Source organism: Canis lupus, chromosome X, assembly GCF_048164855.1.
Source record: "Canis lupus baileyi chromosome X, mCanLup2.hap1, whole genome shotgun sequence".
Taxonomy (NCBI): domain Eukaryota; kingdom Metazoa; phylum Chordata; class Mammalia; order Carnivora; family Canidae; genus Canis; species Canis lupus.
Window position 1 is genome coordinate 76825003 of NC_132876.1, and position 23151 is coordinate 76848153.

Genomic DNA, 23151 nt, shown 5'->3' on the forward strand with positions numbered 1-23151 from the left:
ATGACACATTGTCTAAGCAGAACATCACCAAAGAAACAAGAGCCTTGAGTGATATACTGCACCAAATAGATTTCACAGATCCGGGATGCCCGGATACATTTTATTTCTTTTTGTTGTCTGATTGCTAAGGCTAAGACTTCCAGTACTATATAAAATAGTAATGGTGAGGGCAGCCTGGGTGGCTCAGCGGTTTAGCACCTCCTTCAGCTCAGGGAGTGATCCTGGGGACCTAGGATCGAGTCCCATGTCAGGCTCCCTGTGGGGAGCCTGCTTCTCCCTCTGCCTATGTCTCTGCCTTTCTCTCTCTCTCATGAATAAATTAAATAAATAAATAAATAAATAAATAAATAAATAAATAAATAAATAATAGTGATGGTGAGAGTGGACAACTTTGTCTTATTCCTGATTCTAGGGGGAAAAACTCTTAGTTTCTCCTCCTATGTTATTATATGGGTCTTTTGAATATGGATTTTATGATGTTGATTTATATTCCAACTATCCTTACTTTGTTGATGTTCTTTATCAAGAAAGAATGGTGTATTTTTGTCAAATGCTTTTTCTGCATCCAATGAGAGGATCCTATGGTTCTTATCCTTTATTAATGTGGTGTATCACATTGACTGATTTGTGAATGCTGAACTACCCCTGCCCAGGAATAAATCCTGCAGGATCATGGTGAATATTTTTTTAATGTACTGCTGAATTTGAATTGCTACTATCATGGTGAGAATTTTTGCTTCCATGTTCATCAGATCTATTGTTCTTTACTTCTCCTTTATCTGGTGTTAGAATCAAGGTAATGTTGTCTACAGAAGTTTTCATTCCATTTCTATTTTCTTCAACAGTTTGAGGAGTATAGATAGGTATTAACTCTTCTTTAAATGTCTGGTGAAATTCTGGTTGGAATCCACCTGGCCCAGAACTTCTGTTTGTTCAGAGATTTTTTTTATTAGTGATTCAGTTTATTTTCTGGTTATGGGTCTGTTCAAATGTTCTATTTCTTCCTGTTTCAATTTTGATAGTTTATAGGTTTCTAGGAATTAGTTCATTTCTTACAGGATGCCAAGTTTGTTGGCAAATAATTTTTCATACTATTCTCTTTTTTTAAGATTTTATTTATTTATTCATAAGAGGCACAGAGAGAGAGGCAGACACACAGGCAGAGGGAGAAGCAGGCTCCATGCAGGGAGCCTGATGTGGGACTTGATCCCGGGTCTACAGGATCACACCCAGGCTGAAGGCGGTGCTAAACCGCTGAGCCACCCGGGCTGCCCCATACTATTCTCTTAATAAGTTTGTATTTCTGTTGTGTTGGTTGTGATCTCTTCTCTTTCATTCATGATTATATCTCTTTGGGACTTTTTTTTCTTTTTGATAAGTCTGTCTAGGAGATTATTAATTTTAGTAACTCTTTCAAAGAATCAGCTCTTTTTAAATTCCTTCTACTTTTTTGTTTTTATTCCTTTATTTCTACTCTAATCTTTATTATTTCCCTTCTGCTGAATTTTGCTTTATTTGCTCTTTGTTTTCTAGCCCCTTTAGGTATAAGGTTAGATTGTGTATTTGAGACTTTTCTTGCTTCCTGAGATAGGCCTATATTGCAACAGACTTCCCTCCTAGGATTGCCTTTACTGTATCCCAAAGGTTTTGGACTGTAGTGCTTTCATTTTCATTTGCTTCCATATATATCTTTTTCATTTCTTATTTAATGTTCCAGTTAACCCATTCATTCTTTTTTTTAAGATTTTGTTTATTCGTTTGAGAGAGAGAGAGAGAGAATGAGTGGAGGGGAAAGGCAGAGGGAAAGGGAGAAATGGACTCCCCACTGAGCATGACTCAACTGACTGAGTCACCAAAATAGCCCTAACCCATTTATTCTTTAGTAGGATGTTCTTGAACCTACCTATGTTTGTTGTCTTTCCAAGATTTTTCTTGTGATTTACATAAAGTTTCATAGCTTTGTGGTCAGAAAACATGCATGGTGGGATATCAATATTTTTGTAGATATTTAGGGCTGATTTGTGACACAGTATATGATCTCATCTGGAGAATGTTCCAGGTGCACTTGAAAAGAAAGTGTATTCTGATGCTTTAGGAGGAAATGTTCTGAATATATCTGTTAAGTCCATCTGGTCCAGCGTGTTATTTGAGCCATTGCTTCCTTGTTTTTTTCTTTTTCTGCTTAAATGATCTGTCCATTATTACAAGTGGGGTGCTCAAGTTCCCTACTATTATTTTATCAATTAGTTTATGTTTATTATTGATCTATTTATGTATTTGTGTGCTCCCATTTTGGGGCATAAATATTCACAATTATCAGGTCTTCTTGATGGATAGACCCCTATATTATGATATAATGCTGCTCTTCATCTCTTGTTATAGTCTTTGTTTTAAAATATAGTTTGTTTGAAATAAGTATGGCTATTCTGTCTTTGTTTTGATGTCCATTAGCTTGATAGATTATCCTCCATCAACTTACTTTCAATCTGCTGGTGTCGTTAGGTCTAAAAAGAAAAGGCAATATACTGAATGGGAGAAGATATTTGCTAATAACATATATGATAAAGGATTAATATCCAAAATGTATAAGGAACTAATATAACTCCACACCAAATAACACATATAATCCAATTTAAAAATGGGTAGAATTCATAAACTGATATTTCCCGAAAGAAGACATACACATGGCCAACAGACAAATGAAAAGATGCTCAACATCACTCATTCCCAGGGAGCTGCAAATCAAACTAGAATGAGATATCACCTCGCATATGTCAGAGTGGCTAAAATCAACAACACAAAAAACTAGTTTTGGGGAAGACATGGAGAAATAGGAATCCTCTTACAATGTTCGTGGGAATGCCAACTTCTGCAGCCATGGTAGAAAACAGTTTAAAGTTTCCTCAAAAAGGGAAACATAGAACTACTCTATAACCCAGGAATTACACTGCTATCTACCAAAAATTACAAAAACATGAATTCAAAAAGATATATGCACCAGTTTATTGCAATATTATTTAAAATAGGCAAATTATGGAAGCAGTACAAGTGTCCAAAGATAGATGACTGAATAAATAAGAGGTGCTGTATGTACATAAAATGGAATATCATGTAACCATAAAGAAGAATGAAATCTTGACATTTGCAATGACATGGTTAGATCTAGAGTATAATGCTAAGCAAAATAAGTCAGTCAGAAAAGAAAAATACCATGAGATTTCATTCATATGTGGAATTTAAGAAAGAAAATGAACAAATGGGAAAAAGGGAGAGAGACAAGCTAAGAAAATGACTTTAAAAAACTTTTTATTTAAATTCTAGTCAGTTGACAAAGAGTATAATATTAGTTTCAGTTTGGATTGCATCTCATTCAATTGATTTTTAATTTTGGCCTGATTAGATCTAAATTATTCAGTCATGAAGTCTCTTGAATCCTTTATGCATTTTTTTCAGAGCCACCAGTAGCTTTATAATTGTGCTCCTGAATTGGCCTTCTGACATAAAATTGTAATCCATATTCTGTAACTCTGTGTCAGAGAGTGCTGTTTCTTATTCTTTCCTTTGTGGTGAATTCTTCATTCTAGTCATTTTGCTCAGTGCAGAGTGGCTGTATGAGTGGGCTGAGTCAAGGATATCAACCATGGCCTAAATAAATTTAGCCCAAAGATACAGATGCAGTGAAACACCGAGACACCTGCACCCCGATGTTTATAGCAGCAATATCGACACTAGCCAAGTTGTGGAAGGAGCCTTGGTGTCTATTGAAAGATGAATGGATAAAGAAGATGTGGTCTATGTGTACAATGGAATATTTGCCATTAGAAACGACAAATACCCACCATTTACTTCAACATGGATGGAACTGGAGGGTGTTACACTGAGTGAAATAAGTCAATCGGAGAAGGACAGATTTTATATGGTCTCATTCATTTGGGGAATATAAAATATAGTGAAAGGGAATAAAGGGGAAAGGAGAAAAAATGAAATGGGAAATATCAGAAAGGGAGACATACATGAGAGACTCTTAACTCTGGGAAACGAACAAGGGGTGGTGGAAAGGGAGGTGGGTGTGGGATGGGGGTGACTGGGTGATGGGCACTGAGGTGGGCACTTGATGGGATGAGCACTGGGTGTTATGCTATATGTTAGCCAATTTAACACCAATAAAAAATCAATCAATCAATCAATTAAACAAAAAAACCCCAAAAGCATGGACAGACTATACCAGTTTAAAAAAAAAAAAAAAGAATCCATCAAAATCCTAGAAGAGAACACAGGCAACACCCTTTTTGAACTTGGCCACAGCAACTTCTTGCAAGATACATCTATGAAGTCAAGGGAAACAAACACAAACATGAACTATTGGGACTTCATCAAGATAAAAAGCTTCTGCATAGCAAATGAAGCAGTCAACAGTGGAAGACAACCTGCAGAATGGGAGAAGATATTTAGCCTATTAGATAAAGGGCTAGTATCCAAGATCTATAAAGAACTTATTAAAGTGAACAGCAAAGAAACAAACAATCCAATCATGAAATGGGCAAAAGACATGAACAGAAATTTCACAGAGGAAGACATGGACATGGCCACCAAGCACATGAGAAAATGCTCCGCATCCCTTGCCATCAGGGAAATGCAAATCAAAACCACGAGATACCACCTCACACCAGTGAGAATGGGGAAAATTAACAAGGCAGGAAACAATAAATGTTGGTGAGGATGTGGAGAAAGGGGAACTCTCTTGCACTGTTGGTGGGAATGGGAACTGGTAGAGCCACTCTGGAAAACTCTGTGGAGGTCCTCAAAAATTGAAAAATAGAACTGCCCTATGACCCCGCAATTGCACTGCTGGGGATTTACCCCAATGATACAGATGCACCCCAATATTTATAGCAGCAATGTCCACAATAGCCGAACTGTGGACGTAGCCTCAGTGTCCATCGAATGATGAATGGATAAAGAAGATATGGTATATGTATACAATGGAATATTACTCAGCCATTAGAAACAACAAATACCTACCATTTGCTTTGACATGGATGGACCTGGAGGGTGTTATGCTGAGTGAAAGAAGTCATTCAGAGAAGGACAAACATTATATGGTCTTATTCATTTGTGGAATATAAAAAATAGTGAAATGGAATAAAGGGAGAAGGAGAGAAAATGAGTGTAAATATCTCTGAGGATGACAGAACATTCAAGACTCCTAACTCCGAGAAATGAATAAGAGGTAGTAGAAAGGGAGGTGGGCAGGGGCTTGGGGTGACTGGCTGACAGGCACTGAGGGGGCCCTTGGTGGAATGAGCACTGGTGATATGCTATATGTTGGCAAATTGATCTCCAATAAAAATATAGGAAAGAAAAAAAACAAAGACTGTAATATGAGGCAAAGGAGAGCATTACAAATGATAAGGGAAAAAATTTTTAAAGTAAAAATAAAAATAAATGATAAGGGATCAATCTAAGATAATACAACTGTAAATATCTATGTACCCACATTAGCATATCTAAATACATAAAGCAAATATTAACAGACAGGGAAAAATTGACAGTAATACAATAATAATAGAACACTTAAACACTCACTTACATAAATATTCACAACATCTAGGCAGATAATCAATAAGGAAACAGTGTCTCTGAACAACATATTACACCAGATGGATTTATTAAATATATACAGAGTATTTCATCCAAAAACAACAGAATACACATTATTTTTACGTGCACTTGAAACATTCTTTGAAGATAAATCACATATTAGGCACAAAATAAGTTTAAGAAACTTAATAATACTAAATTTGTATCAACATTTTTCTAAACATAATGGTAGAAAACTAGAAATCAATTAAAAGAAAAAGCTGCAAAAACCACTAAGAGGTACAGGCTAAATAAGATGCTACTATACAAGCAATTTCCCAGGAAATAAATTTAAAAACAAAAAATACATGGAGAGAAATGGAAATGAGAACACACCCTCCATAATCATTGGGACACAGTGAAAATAATTCTAATTCTATATTGCAATATAGACCTACCTTAAGAAAGAAAGAACGGAAAAAATCTCAAGTAAATCACACCATATACCTGAAGGAACTACAGAAAGAAGAAAGCCCAAGGTGAGTAGAAGGAAGAAAATAATAAGCATCATAGCAGAAATAAATGAGACTAAAAAACAAAGCAATAAAAATACCAATAAAATCAAGAGCAAGTTCTTTAAGAAGATAAACAAAATTGATAAACATTTGGCCAGACTCATCAAGAACAAAAAACAGAGTATCCAAATAAATAAAAAATGAAAGAAAAATCAGAAATAAACTAACAACCAACACCACAGAATCACAAATAATTATAATAAAAGACTACCTCAATAATTTATATGGCAACAAATAGGACAAACTTGAATAAATGAATAAATTCCTAGAAACATATGATCTTCCAAAACTAAATCAGGAATAAATTGAAAATCTGAACAAACGGATTACTAGTAACAGAATTGAATTAGTAATCAAAAAACTTTTAACAAACGAAAATGAGATGGATTTATTCGTGAATTTACCAAATATTTAAAGAAGAGTTTAGGGGTGCCTGAGTGGCTCATTTGGTTAAGCATCTGCCTTCAGCTCTGGTCATGATATTGGGGTCCTGGGATTAAGTCCCATGTTGGACTCTTTGCTCAGCAGGGAGTGTGCTTCTCCCTCTACCTTTGTGTGGGCTCTCTCTCTCTCTCTTGCTCTCTTTCTCACATAAATAAATAAAATATTTAAAAAATAGAGAAATAAGAGTTTATACCTATTTACTCAAACTAAACTACAAAAAAAAGAAGAGGAAGTAAAGCTTCCAAAGAAATGAGGCCAGCATTACTCTGACACCAAAATTAGAAAAACATATGAGAGAAAGAAAGAAAACAAAAGAAGAAAAGAAAAATGAAACAAAACTAAAAGAAACAAAGCAAAATACTAGCACACTGAATTCAACCATATATTAAAAACATCATTCACCATGATCATGTAGGATTTATTCTAGGGATGCAAGAATAGTTCGATATCCACAAATTTATCAACATGATACAACACATTAACATAATGAAGGATAATAATTGTCATCTCAAAAGATGCAAAGAAAACATTTGACAAAATTCAAAATTCATTCATGTGAAAAACTTACAACAAAGTGAATTTAGAGGAAATATACCTCAACAAAATAAAGGCCATATGTGATAAAATGAGAGCTAACAATTTTGAAAAATTGAGAGCATTTAAGATCAAGAAAAACACAGAGAGGAATTAAGATGGCAGAGGACTAGGAAGACCCTAGGCTTGCATCATCCCTGAAACGCAGCTAGATAAATATCAAATCCTTTTTGAATACCCAAGTAATCGATTTAAGGACTGAGAAAGAAAATGCACAAATAGAGCTTAAAAAGAGCCACATATTGGAAATAAGGAATGGCAGAAAGTTAAATTGGGGGAGAGAAGAGCTGTGGGTGCTGCGATGCGGAAGGAGCCATGATCACAGAGACAGAAAGAGAGAGAGTGGAATTGTATGCAGAGAATTACACAAGAAAAACTCTTTTTCCAAACTATTGACTGGGAAAAAGAAAGGGTCTGAAAACCACAGGTTTTTATTAACAGAGGAGCACAGAGTCTGAAATTAACAAAGTTTGAGTCTGCCAGGCTTGAGCATGGTGGGGTTAACAGTGCTGGGGTAAGCGGGGAGGCAGTTACCTGGGAAAAGGCAGGGTGGTCTGAGGATCCCTTGGGTTGCACTAGAAGAAGCAGTTCCCCTGTTTGGAGTACATTTGAGAGAGGAGGTACAACATATCTGGGAGCAAATATCCGGCAGGTGCCAATGAGCTGCACCATTCAACATACAAATGGGGATGCTGGCAGAGGGCAATGAGCCTTGGGACCCATCTTCTGCTGTACTTAACTATAAACTGCAAACTGCTGGGTGTTTGTGTAACCTATCGCTGGGACAAACAGCTAAATGGCCACAGCACAGTGAGACCCTCTTACAGAGGTTCAGTATGGGTCCAAGCCACATGGATCTCTAAAACCTGGAGTTTTGAAACCCAGCCATGTGCCTGATATGAAACTTAGGAGTGCGGTGCCACATGACAGGCAGACAGCTGAGGCACAAGCAGGGTGAATGCAGGCATCTAGCAGAAGACACAGGGACAGCTGACTGTTTGCACACCTGTGAGGGATTCATGAAGAAGCTTCCTGAAGAGTGGTGGGCCCAAATTCCCTGCGCTGGGGATGAGAAAGTGGGGTGATGTTATTTTCATACTACTGATAAGACCTGACTGACTTCAGTGAGCAAAACACAACCACAAAGGGCAGTCCAGAACCCATTGCACCAAATCTCACCCCCTTGCACCCTGAAGGTTTATCTCCATTATAGCAAGTTCACCTGAGAAGCAATACAACAGGGTCCTCCCTAAGAAAACAAGCATGAACCGCTTGACTGCAGCAAGTCTACTGATCATAGAGTACCACATCTTCAGCTCTAGGGGAAATAGGAACTTCCTTTTAATTTTTATTTTATTGTTATTTCTTATTTATTTTATCATTAAATTTGATTAATTAATTTTTTTTCATTTTGGATCTAGCTTCTTTTAACAAGCAGACCAAAACACTCTATGATCTAGCTTCCTTTCTTTTTTTTCCCTCAAAAAAATGACTAGATGAGGAATTCACCCATAAAGAAAGAAAAGAAAAAAGGAGGAGTTATGATGGGGAAGGAATAAGGAATGTTAAATTTGTCTGGCCCCTAGAGTTCAGCTAGATAGGCATGAAATTGTTTTGAACACCTGTGAAATCAGAGATCTGAGAAAAGAAATCCTGCAATTCTACAAATAGAAAAAAGATCCCTTTTTGAAAGACAGGAGGTGCAGATACTTGAATCCAGGAGATCTATCAGATGATACAGCAGCAGAGAATATCCAGCTTTAGGAGGATAACATAAAATATTATAAGCAGCAGAGCACAAAAATCTCAACTTTTAGATGTCAGGTACAGTAGGGGATGTCCTTGCCTAAAAAGGTGCTCAGTGGTGAAGAGGGAGGAATCCCAGGTAGAAAAGCATGATCTCAGGATCCACAGAGTCACAGGAGGAACAGGGGTGCCTGAGTGCTGCAGAGTTCCCACCCACTGGAACAGGGATTCCAGCTGAAAATAGTGAGTCTAGGGACCGGGTTTCTGCATTGGTGTTGTCATAAACTGTAAACTACTACACGATTCCATGACCATGTTCCAGGCAGGGGCTCATCGAAAGACAGAAGTGTGGTGAGACACCTCCTGCCTCCCCTAGAGGAACAGAACAGTTTGGGCTGCAGGAGTCCATAAAACGTGGAGACTTGAAAATTAGTGGTATGCCCAAGAAAAAAAAATGCTTAGTCACAGGCTAGGTGAACACAGAGTTGGATGGACACCACGGAGACAAAAGGGATTGACTGCTTGTCTGTGAGGAGTAACTGAAGAGTGGGGGCCACAAAATTACAGCTCTCAAGCTAGAAAGTGAGGTGCCACAAATTTCATCCCCCCTGATCATTGCTGAAAGACATCAAGGAAAAGAAGTGCCACATAGTTGAATTCCAAGTTCTTTACACTGAGCCCACCTGCCACACCCTGCCTCCTCCCACCTTATGTGCAAGGAAGGCACATTTCCACAAGTGCAAGGGCACCAGAGGATCAGGACAACAGCCCTCTGCCCCCAGAAGACCAGCAGGAATAAATAACTAGGACCAAATTTACCAATCATGGAGAACAGCATATATGTTTTTCTTTCTCTGTTAATTTGAGAGCAAGTTTCCTTTAAAAAGTAGATGAAAATACACCTAGGATCTAGTTTTTCTCGTTTTGTTGTATTTCTTATTTGATTTTTTCTTATTATATTCTGTTTTTGTTTTCTTTTGGTTTGTTGTGTTTGTTTTTTCCTGCTGTTGTTACTGTTGTCTTTTATTGCTCATTCCCCTATTTGTTTTTGGACATAAATACAAGATAGAGAAATGCACCCCAACAGAAATAACAGAAGGTAGTACTCATTGCCAGGATCTTAATCAATGCAGATAAAAGTAAACTGTGTGAACTAGAATTTAAAATAGCGAATAAAAATACTAGCTAGGCTTGAAAAAAGCATAGAAGATACTACAGATTCCCATATTATAGAAATAAAAGAACTAAAATCTAATCAGGTCAAAATTAAAAATACTATTATTGAAATGCAGTCAGAAATAGAGTCTCTAACAACAAGGATAAATGAGGCAGAAGAGAGTCAGTGATATAGAAGACAAAATGATGGAATGAAAGAAGGTGAAAAATGAGAAAAAGACAACTACTAGATCATGGAGACTTCAAGAAATCAGCAATTCCATAAAGCAAAATAATATCTGCATAAAAGGGTTCCCCTAAGATGAAAGGAGATGGAGAGGGGCAGAAAGTTCTTTAAACAAATTATAGCTGGGAACTTCCATAATCTGGGGAAGAAAAATGGGCATTCAAGTCCAGGAGGCACAGAGAATTCTCCTCTAAATCAATAAAAACAGGTCAAGATCTCAATAGTGAAGCTTCCAAATTTCAAGAGATAAAGAGAAAGTCCTGAAAGCAGCTCAGGACAAGAGGTCCTTAAGCTACAAGGGTAGATACATAAGACTGGCAGCAGATTTGTCCACAGAGACCTAGAAGGCCAGAAAGGACTGGCATGATACATTCCATGTGCTAAAAGGGAAGAATATGCAGCCAAGAATACTTTATCTAGCAAGGCTCTCAGAGTTTCCAGGAGAAACAGAAACTAAAGGAATTTGTAAACATTAAATCAACCCTGCAAGAAATATTACAGGGGATCCTTTGAGTGGAGCAAGAGCCCAAAAGTAACAAATACCATAAAGGAACAGAGACAATCTACAGAAACAGTTACTTTACAGGTAATACAATGGCACTAAATTCATATTTTTCAGTAATCACTCTAAATGTAAAGGGGCTAAATGCTCCAATCAAAAGAAATAGGGTATCAGGTTGAATTGAAAAAAATAAGACCCATTGATATGCTGTCTACAAGAGACTCATTTTAGACCCAAAGATATCTTCATATTAAAAGTGAAGGGGTGAATAACCATTGATCATACGAATGGACAACAAAAGAAAGCTTGAGTGGCAATCCATATATGACACAAACTAGATTTTAAACCAAAGGCTATAATAAGAAAGAAGAAAGACAATATATCATACTTAAAGAGTCTATCCACCAAGAAGGTCTAATAATTATAAATAATTATGTTTCTAATTTGGGAGCAGCTAATTATATCAACCACTGCATAACCAAAGTAAAGAAACACATAGATAATAAACATTAATAGTAGGAAATTTCAACACCTCACTCACAGCATTGGACAGATCATCTAAGCAGAAGATAAACAAAGAAACGAGGGCTTTGAATGACACACTGGGACAGATGGATTGAGATTATACAATGCATATTTTTATACCACAATGCTATGAAACTTAAACACAGGAAAAAATTGGAAGGAACACAAATACATGGAAGTTAAAGAGCATTCTACTAATGAATGCATTAGTTAACCAAGAAAATAAAGAAGAATTGAAGAAATACATGGAAGCAAATGAAAATGAAGACACGATATTTCAAAACCATTGGAATACAGCAAAGGTAGTCAAAAGAGCGAAGTATATAACAATACAGTACCTTTTAAAGAAGCAAGAACAGCCTCAAATACACAACCTAAGGTTACATCTAAAGGAGCTGGAAAAAGGACAGCAAATAAAGCCTAAGTCCAGCAAGGGTAGAAATATAAATAATAGAGCAGAAATAAATGACATGGAAAAAACACAATAGAACAGATCAATGAAATTAGGAGCTTGTTCTTTGAAAGAATTTAGAAGATTGATAATTCCTTAGCCAGACTTCTCAAGAAGAAAAAGGACCCAAATTAATAAAATCATGAATGAAAGAGAAGAGACCACAACCAACACCAAAGAAATACAAACAATTATAAGAGAATATTATAAGGAATTACATGCCAACTAATTCGGCAATCTGGAAGAAAGGATGCATTACTAGAAACATATCAACTGAAACAGGAAGAAATAGAAAACCTGAAGAGACACATAACCAGCAAATAAATTGAAAGAGTAATCAAAAATCTCCCAACAAAGAAGAGTCCAGGGCACAATGGGATCCCAGAATTCTATCAAACATTCAAAGAAGAATAAATACCTATGCTTCTCAAGCTGTTTCAAAAAATAGAAATGGAAGGAAAACTTCCAAATTCATTTTATGAGGCCAGCATTATCTAGATCCCAGAACCAGGCAAAGACCTAATGAAAAAGGAGAATTTGATGAGCATGCATGTAAACAATCTCAGCAACAGTCAGCCTGGGTGGCTCAGCAGTTTAGCACCTCCTTCAGCCCAGGGCGTGATCCTGGAATCCCGGGATCAAGTCCCATATCGGGCTCCCGGCATGGAGCCTACTTCTTCCTCTCCCTATGTCTCTGCCTCTCTCTGTCTCTCTCTCTCTCTCTCTCTCTCTCTCTCTCTCTCTCGCTCTCTCTCTCTCTCTCCCCTCTGTGTGTGTGTGTGTCTCATGAATAAATAAGTAAAATCTTTTAAAAAACTCTCACCAACATATTGGGTAATAGAATACAACTATACATTAAAAGGATTATTCACCACAACCAAGTGCTATTTATTCCAGTGCTGCAAGTGTGGTTTGACTTCCAAAAATCAATTAATGTGATACACCATATTAATAAAAGAAAGGACAAGAACCATATGATAATCGCAAAAGATGCAGAAAAATTTCAGACACAATACACCATCATTTCTTTTTTTTATGATATTTTTTTATTTTTATTTTTTGTTTTTTTGGGGTTTTTTTGTGTTTATTTTTAATAAATTTATTTTTTACTGGTGTTCAATTTACCGACATACAGAATAACACCCAGTGCTCATCCTGTCAAGTGCCCCCCCAGTGCCCATCACCCATTCACCCCCACCCCCCGCCCTCCTCCCCTTCCACCACCCCTAGTTCATTCCCCAGAGTTAAGAGTCTTTATGTTCTGTCTCCCTTTCTGATATTTCCCACACATTTCTTCTCCCTTCCCTTCTATTCCCTTTCACTATTATTTATATTCCCCAAATGAATGAGAACATATAATGTTTGTCCTTCTCCAATTGACTTATTTCACTCAGCATAACACCCTCCAGTTCCATCCACGTCGAAGCAAGAGGTGGGTATTTATCATTTCTAATGGCTGAGTAATATTCCACTGTATACATAAACCACATCTTCTTTATCCATTCATCTTTTGATGGACAACAAGGCTCCTTCCACAGTTTGGCTATTGTGGACATTGCTGCTATAAACATTGGGGTGCAGGTGTCCCGGCATTTCACTGCATCTGTATCTTTGGGGTAAATCCCCAACAGTGCAATTACTGGGTCATAGGGCAGGTCTATTTTTAACTCTTTGAGGAACCTCCACACAGTTTTCCAGAGTGGCTGCACCAGTTCACATTCCCACCAACAGTGTAAGAGGGTTCCCTTTTCTCCGCATCCTCTCCAACATTTGTGGTTTCCTGCCTTGTTAATTTTCCCCATTCTCACTGGGGTGAGATGGTATCTCATTGTGGTTTTGATTTGTATTTCCCTGATGGCAAGTGATGCGGAGCATTTTCTCATGTGCATGTTGGCCATGTCTATGTCTTCCTCTGTAAGATTTCTCTTCATGTCTTTTGCCCATTTCATGATTGGATTGTTTGTTTCTTTGGTGTTGAGTTTAATAAGTTCTTTATAAATCTTGGAAACTAGCCCTTTATCTGATACGTCATTTGCAAATATCTTCTCCCATTGTCTTTTAGTTTTGTTGACTGTATTCTTTGCTGTGCAAACGCTTCTTATCTTGATGAATTCCCAATAGTTCATTTTTGCTTTTGTTTCTCTTGCCTTCCTGGATGTATCTTGCAAGAAGTCACTGTGACTCAGTTCAAAAAGGGTGTTGCCTGTGTTCTCCTCTAGGATTTTGATGGAATCCTATCTCACATTTAGATCTTTCATCCATTTTGAATTTATCTTTGTGTATGGTGCAAGAGAGTGGTCTAGTTTCATTCTTCTGCATGTGGATGTCCAGTTTTCCCAGCACCATTGATTGAAGAGACTGTCTTTCTTCCAATGGATAGTCTTTCCTCCTTTATTGAATATTAGTTGACCATAAAGTTGAGGGTACACTTCTGGGTTCTCTATTCTGTTCCATTGATCTATGTGTTTGTTATCGTGCCAGTACCACACTGTCTTGATGACCGAAGCTTTGCAGTGCAACCTGAAATCTGGCATTGTGATGCCCCCAGACACGGTTTTCTTTTCTAAAATTCCCCTGGCTCTTCGGGGTCTTTTCTGATTCCACACAAATCTTAAAATAATTTGTTCTAACTCTCTAAGAAAGTCCATGGTATTTTGATAAGGATTGCATTAAACGTGTAAATTGCCCTGGGTAACATTGACATTTTCACAATATTAATTCTGCCAATCCATGAGCATGGAATATTTTTCCATCTCTTTGTGTCTTCCTCAATTTCTTTCAGAAACATTCTATAGCTTTTAGGGTATAGATCCTTTACCTCTTTGGTGAGGTTTATTCCTAGGTATCTTATGTTTTTGGGTGCAATTGTAAATGGGATTGCCTCCTTAATTTCTCTTTCTTCAGTCTCATTGTTAGTGTATAGAAATGCCGTTGATTTCTGAGCATTGATTTTGTATCCTGCCACGTTACCAAATTGCTGTATGAGTCCTAGCAATCTTGGGGTGGAGGCTTTTGGGTTTTCTACGTAGAGTATCATGTCATCTGCGAAGAGGGAGAGTTTGACTTCTTCTTTGCAAATTTGAATGCCTTTAATGTCTTTTTGATGTCTGATGACTGAGGCTAGGACTTCCAGTACTATGTTGAATAGCAGTGGTGAGAGTGGACATCCCTGTCTTGTTCCTAACCTTAGGGGAAAGGCTCCCAGTGCTTCCCCATTGAGAATGATATTTACTGTGGGCTTTTCGTAGATGGCTTTAAGATGATGAGGAATGTTCCCTCTATCGCTATGCTCTGAAGAGTTTTGATCAGGATTGGATGCTGTATTTTGTCAAATGCTTTCTCTGCATCTAATGAGAGGATCATATGGTTCTTGGTTTTTCTCTTGCTGATATGATGAATCACATTGATTGTTTTAGGAGTGTTGAACCAGCCTTGTGTCCCGGGGATAAATCCTACTTGGTCATGGTGAATAATCTTCTTAATGTACTATTGTATCCTATTGGCTAGTATCTTGTTGAGAATTTTTGCATCCATGTTTCTCAGGGATATTGGACTGTAATTCTCCTTTTTGGTGGGGTCTTTTTCTGGTTTTGGAATTAAGGTGATGCTGGCCTCATCAAAACAAATTTGGAAGTACTCCATCTCTTTCTATCTTTCCAAACAGCTTTAGTAGAAAAGGTATGGTTTCTTCTTTAAAAGTTTGATAGAATTCCCCTGGGAAGCCATCTGGCCCTGGACTCTTGTGTCTTGGGAGGTTTTTGATGACTGCTTCAATTTCCTCCCTGGTTATTGGCCTGTTCAGGTTTTCTATTTCTTCCTGTTCCAGTTTTGGTAGTTTGTGGCTTTCCAGGAATTCGTCCATTTCTCCTAGATTGCCTAATTTATTGGCATACAGCTGTTCATAATATGTTTTTAAAATCGTTTGTATTTCCTTGGTGTTGGTAGTGATCTCTCCTTTCTCATTCATGATTTTATTAATTTTAGTCTTCTCTCTATTCTTTTTAATAAGGCTGGCTAAGGGTTTATCTATCTTATTAATTCTTTCAAAGAACCAACTCCTGGTTCTGTTGATCTGTTGCACAGTTCTTCTGGTCTTGATTTCGTTGAGTTCTGCTTGAATCTTTATTAACTCTCTTCTTCTCCTGGGTGTAGGATCTATTTGCTGTTTTTTCTCTAGCTCCCTTATGTGTAAGGTTAGCTTTTGTATTTGAGTTCTTTCCAGTTTTTGAATGGATGCTTGTATTGCGATGTATTTCCCCCTTAGGACTACTTTTGCTGCATCCGAAAGATTTTGAATGGTTGTATCTTCATTCTCATTAGTTTCCATGAATCTTTTTAATTCTTCCTTAATTTCCTGGTTGACCCTTTCATATTTTCGCAGGATGGTCCTTAACCTCCACGTGTTTGAGGTCCTTCCAAACTTCTTGTTGTGATTTAGTTCTAATTTCAAGGCATTATGGTCTGAGAATATGCAGGGGACGATCCCAATCTTTTGGTATCGGTTCAGACCCGATTTGTGACCCAGTATGTGGTCTATTCTGGAGAAAGTTCCATGTGCACTTGAGAAGAATGTGTATTCAGTTGAGTTTGGATGTAAAGTTCTGTAGATATCTGTGAAATCCATCTGGTCCAGTGTATCATTTAAAGCTCTCGTTTCTTTGGAGATGTTGTGTTTTGAAGACCTATCGAGTGTAGAAAGCGCTAGATTGAAGTCACCAAGTATAAGTGTATTATTATCTAAGTATTTCTTCACTTTGTTTATTAATTGATTGATATATTTGGCAGCTCCCACATTCGGGGCATATATATTGAGGATTGTTAAATCCTCTGGTTGGATATATACTTTAAAGATGATATGGTGTCCCTCTTCATCTCTCACTACAGTCTTCGGGGTAAATTTTAGTGTATCTGATATAAGGATGTCTACTTCTGCTTTCTTTTGAGGACCATTTGAATGGTAAATGGTTCTCCAACCTTTTATTTTCAGGCTGTAGGTGTCCTTCTGTCTAAAATGAGTCTCTTGTAGACAGAAAATCAATGGGTCTTGATTTTTTTATCCAGTCTGACACCCTGCGCCTTTTGATAGGGTCATTAAGCCCATTCACGTTCAGAGTTACTATTGAGAGATATGAGTTTAGTGTCATCATGATATCTATTCAGTCCTTGTTTTGTGGATTGTTGCGCTGAACTTCTTCTTAAAGGGGAATTTTAAGAGTTCCCCTTAAATTTTCTTGCAGAGCTGGTTTGGAGGTCACATATTCTTTCAGTTCCTGCCTGTCTTGGAAGCTCTTTATCTCTCCTTCCATTTTGAATGAGAACCTTGCTGGATGAAGTATTCTTGGTTGCATGTTCTTCTCCTTTAGGACCCTAAATATATCCTGCCAGCCCTTTCTGGCCTGCCAGGTCTCTGTGGAGAGGTCTGCTGTTACCCTAATACTCTTCCCCATAAAAGTCAGGGATTTCTTGTCTCTTGCTGCTTTAAGGATCTTCTCTTTATCTTTGGAATTTGCAAGCTTCACTATTAAATGTCGAGGTGTTGAACGGTTTTTATTGATTTTAGGGGGGATCTCTCTATTTCCTGGATCTGAATGCCTGTTTCCCTTCCCAGATGAGGAAAGTTTTCAGCTAGAATTTGTTCAAATACATATTCTGGCCCTCTGGCCCTTTCGGTGCCCTCAGGAATCCAAATTAAACATAAGTTTTTCTTTCTCAGGCTGTCATTTATTTCCCTTTATCTTCATGGTCTTTTAATTGTTTGTCTCTTTTTTCCTCAGTTTCTCTCTTTGCCATCAACTTGTCTTCTATGTCACTCACTTGTTCTTCCACCTCGTTAACCCTCGTCGTTTGGACTTCTAGTTTGGATTGCATCTCATTCAATTGATTTTTCATTTCTCCCTGATTAGCTCTAAATTCTGCAGTCATGAAGTCTCTTGAGTCCTTTACGCTTTTTTTCTAGAGCCACTAGTAGCTGTATAATAGTGCTTCTGAATTGGCTTTCTGACCTTGAATTGTAATCCAGATTTTGTAACTCTGTGGGAGAGAGGACTGTTTCTGATTCTTTCTTTTGAGGTGAGGTTTTCCTTCTAGTCATTTTGCTCAGTGCATAGTGGCCAAAAGCAAGTTGTTTTGGGAAGAGGAGAAAAAGAGAGGAGAGAAAGAAGGAAAGAAAAGAGAAAAAGAAAAAAAGAAAAAAGAGAAGAAAAGGAGAAAGAAAAAGAAAGAAAGGAGAAAAAAGGGGGGTGGGGGAAGGAAACAAATCAAAAAGCAAAAGAAAACAAAACAACAACAACAAAAAACAACCACAGGGGAGTATCTTCTGATTCTGTATAGTTTAAGTCTCTTGACTTCCCCTTGAACTTGTCCGTCTAGTTGGTCTTCTGTAGGAGGGGCCTGTTGTGCTGATTTTCAGGTCTTAGCACTTGGGGGAGCTGCTCAGCCCCCTGCCTGGTGCAGGGCTCAGTGAGGGTTGTTTACCCTGTGAGTCCCTAGGAGGAACAACCGCAGTGGCAGTGGTCAGCTCTGAAGCCCTAGAGTCAGCTCCTGCAGTAACTAAGGAGCTCTCCGTCTGCAGGGCCTGGAGGCTCTGGGGTGGGGCTGCTGATCTGCTCAGATCGGGGCAGGAGCATCCTTGCTATCCTGGGCCCTCCTGGCCTCTGCCTGTCCTGGGGGGAGGCCGGAACCTGGCTGTGTCCCAGCGCCCTGTGCTCCGGGGCCTGCGCTGTTGGATTCGCGCTCCCGGTGGTGCAGCCCCCTCCATGGAGCCGCCCCCCCAAAGCCCCTCGGAGCTGTTCCCAGAGCCGGGCAGCCCCCTCCCACGGAGCCTCTTCCTCTGCCCGAGCCCCTCCGAGCTTCTCCCGGGGCCACGCAGCCCCCTCCACACGGGCCTCTTCCTCTGCACAAGCCTCTCCAAGGGGCTCCCGGTCCCGCTGTGCGTGCTGCAGTCCTTCAGGGAGCTCGGCGCACTCTCCCCTGGGTGCAGGTCCTCTGTTACTGTCCCAGGGAGCCTGAGGGCATCCCCACCCTCCTGGGGTCCTTCTCCAACTCCCTGTGAGCCCCTTTCTGCCCGGGAAGGTTGGTGAAGCTCCTGCTTCTCCTGGACGGAGCTCTCCTGTCCTGGGGACACGCGCCCCGGCCTTAGCCCAGCTCCTTGCGGGGCCCCTCCCCCTTGGATGCCTTTTGTTTCTTTATTTCTTTTTCCCCCGTCTTCCTAACTTGATAGAAGCGCGAACTCTCTCACTGTAGCATTCCAGGTGTTCTCTCTTTAAATCTCAGGCCGAATTCATAGATTTTCAGGATAATTTGAAGGTTTTCTAGGTAATTTGGTGGGGACAGGTGCTTTGGAGACCCTACTCGTCCGCCACCTTGCCCCTCCTCCTACAGCATCATTTCTTGATAAAAACATTTCACCATGTAGGGAGAGAATATATCTCAATATCATAAAAACCATATCAAAAACCCACAGGGAATATCATTAACAAAAGGGAAAAACTGAGAGCTTTTCCCTTAAGGTCAGGAACATGACAATGATGTCCACTCTCACCACTGCTGTTCAGCATAGTAATGGAAGTCCTAGCCTCAGCAATCAAGAAGAAGGAATAAAAGGCATTCAATTGTCAAAGAAAATACTCCATACAGAAAAAAAATGAGAGACTCTACCCAAACATTGTTAGAACTAGAATTCAGAAACATTGCAGGGTATAAATCAATACACAGAAGTCAGTTGCGTTTCTATACACCAACAATGAAGTAGAAGAAAGAAAAATCAAGGAATGGATCCTATTTATAATTGTATGAAAAGCCATAGGATGCCTAGGAATAAACTTAACCAAAGAGGTAAAGTATCTTTCCTCTGAAAAATACAGAACAATTATAAAAGAAATTGAAGAAGATGCACAAAAAAGGGAAAATATTCCATGCTCATGGATTGGAAGAACAAATATTGTTAAAAATTCTATGCTGCCAAAAATAAAAAAAAAAATTCTATGCTGCCCAAAGCAATCGACACATTCAGTGTAAGCCCTATCAAAATACTATCAGTGTTTTTCACAGAGCCGGAACAAATGATCTAAAATTTACATGGAATCAGAAAAGATCCTGAATAGGCAAAACAATGTTGAAAAAGAAATCCAAAACTGGAGGTATCACCATTCTCGACTTCAACCTGTGCTACAAAGCTGTAATCATCAAGACAGTATGGTACTTGGGGGGGAAAAACAGACACATAGATCAATGGAACAGAATAAAGAACCCAGAAATGGCCCCTCAACACTATGGTCAACTAATTTTTGACAAAGTAGGAAGGAATATCCAATGGAAAAAAGACAGGTGTTGGCAAGGATGCAGAGAAAGGAGAATGTAAACTGGTGCATCCACTCTGGAAAACAGTATGGAGATTCCTCAAAATGATCAAAATAGTTACCCTACAACCCAGAAATTGCACAACTAGGTATTTATCCAGAGGATACAAACAATGATTCAAAAGGACACATGCCAATAGTCAAAATATGGAAAGAGCCCAGGTTTCCATTAATGAATGGATAAAAAAGGTGATATATATATATATATATATATATATATATATATATATATATATATAATGGAATATTAGTTATCATATAGAATGAAATCTAACCATTTGCAGCGAAGTGTATGGAACCTCAGGTTATTATGCTCAGTGAAATAAGTCCATCAGAAACAGAAAAATATATTATTTCACTCATCTGTGGAATTTAAGAAACAAAACAGATGGACAGAGGAGAAAGAAAGGAAAAATTAAATTAAATTAAAATTGAGAGGGAACAATGAATAAGAAATGGTGAATTCTGGGAAACAGAGTGAGGGTTGCTGGAGGGGAGGGGGGGGAAGGGATAATTGGGTAATGCATGTTAAGGATAGCACTTGATAGAATGACCACAGGGTGTTATCCACAACTGATAAATCACTAAATTCTCCCTCTGAAACTGATAAAAATAAATACATAACAGGAAGAAGTAACCAACAGAGATTTAACCAACACAGCTATAAGTAAGATGTTTGAGCTAGAATTTATACCAATAATTATAAGAATACTAGCTGGGCTTGAATAAAGCACAGAAAACCCTGTAGAATCCCTTACTACATAGATAAAATAACTAAAATCTAGTCAGGCCAAAATTAAAAATGCTATAACTGAGATAAGAACCTGAATAGATAACATGAAAACAAGGATGGACCAAGTACAGGAAAGAAACAGTGATATAGAAGATAAAAGTATGGAAAATAATGAAGCTGAAAAAAAGATGGAAAGAAAGGTATTGGATCATGAATATAAATTTAGGGAGCTCAGTAACTCCTTAATGTATAATAACATTTGTATCATAGGTGTCCTAGAAGATGAAGGGAGAGAAAGAGGGACAAGTTTTATTTGAACAAATTAAAGCTGAAAACTTCCCTACTCTGGGGAAGGAAACAAACACTGAATCCAAGAAACACAGAGAACTCCCATTAAATTCACCAAAACCTGGCCATCACCAACATATCATAGTAAAATTCACAAAATACATAGACAAGGAAAAAGTCCTGAAAGCAACAAAAGAAAATGTCTTCAACCTACAAGGGAAGAAAGATAAAGTTACAGTAGTTCTGTCCACAGAAAAGTGACAAGAGAGAAGGCAGCTGCAGAATATATGCAATGAGCTGAATGGGAAAAATCTATAGCCAACAACACTTTATGCAGCAAGTCTGACATCGAGAATAGATGGATGACCACAGCTTTGGAGTACAACCTGAAATCTGGCATTGTGATGCCCCCAGATATGGTTTTCTTTTGTAAAATTCCCCTGGGTTTCGGGGTCTTTTCTGATTCCACACAAATCTTAAAATAATTTGTTCTAACTCTCTGAAGGAAGTCCATGGTATTTTGATAGGGATTGCATTAAATGTGTAAATTGCCTTGGGTAACATTGACATTTTCACAATATTAATTCTGCCAATCCATGAGCATGGAATATTTTTCCATCTCTTCCTCAACTTCTTTCAGAAGTGTTCTATAGTTTTTAGGGTTATAGATCCTTTACCTCTTTGGTGAGGTTTATTCCTAGGTATCTTATGCTTTTGGGTGCAATTGTAAATGGGATTGCCTCCTTAATTTCTCTTTCTTAAGTCTCATTGTTAGTGTATAGAAATGCCACTGATTTCTGGGCATTGATTTTGTATCCTGCCACGCTACCAAATTGCTGAATAGATGGAGGCATAAAAAGTTTCCCATACAAACAAACAAATAAAAATCTAAAAGAGCTCATGACCAGTAAACTATATCTGCAAAAAAAATATTAAAGGAGATGCTTGGATTGGAGAAAATGACCAAAAATAACAAACACTAGGAAAGAACAGAGAGCAACACTAGAAGCAGCAACATGACAGGTAGCAAAATGACCCTAAATTCCTATACATCAATAATCACTATGAATGTAACTGGATAAATGCTCCAATCAAAAGACATAGGGTATCATAATAGATTAAAAAAAAAAAACAAGACCCATCTATATGCTGTCCACAAGAGATCTTAGGATTATTCCAACTCTGTGAAGAAAGTCCATGGTATTTTGGCACATATTGCATTGAATGGGTAAATTGCTCTAGGTAAACATTTTCACAATATTTATTCTTCCAGTTCATGAACATGGAATATTTTCCCATCTCTTTGTGCCTTCCTTAATTTCTTTCATAATTATTCTGTAGTTCTTAGAGTACAGAACTTTTACCTCTTTGGTTAGGTTTATTCCTAGGTGTCTTATGGATTATGGTACTATTGTAAATGGGATCAGTTCCTTAATTTCTCTTTCTTCAGTCTCATTGCTAGTGTATAGAAATGCAACTAATTTCTGTGCATTGATTTTGCATCCTGCCACATTGCTGAATTGCCATATGAGTTTTAGCAAGTTGGGGATGGATTCTTTTGGGATCTCTATATACAGTATCATATCATCTGTGAAAAGGGAGAGTTTGACTTGTTCTTTGCCAATGTGAATGCCTTTGATTTCTTTTTGTTGTCTGATTGCTGAGGCTATGACTTCTAGTACTATGTTGAACAACAATGGTGAGAGTGAGCATCCCTGTCATTTTCCTGACCTAAAGGGAAAAGTTCTGTTTTCACCCACTATGAATTATATTCACTGTGGGCTTTTCATAGATGGCTTTTAAGATACCAAGGAATGTTCCTTCTATCCCTATGATTTCAAGTCTTAATCAGGAAAGGATCCTGTATTGTCAAATACTCTCTCTGCATCAATTGAGAGAATCATATGGTTCTTATTTTTTATTAATGTGATCTATCATGTTGATTATTTTAGGA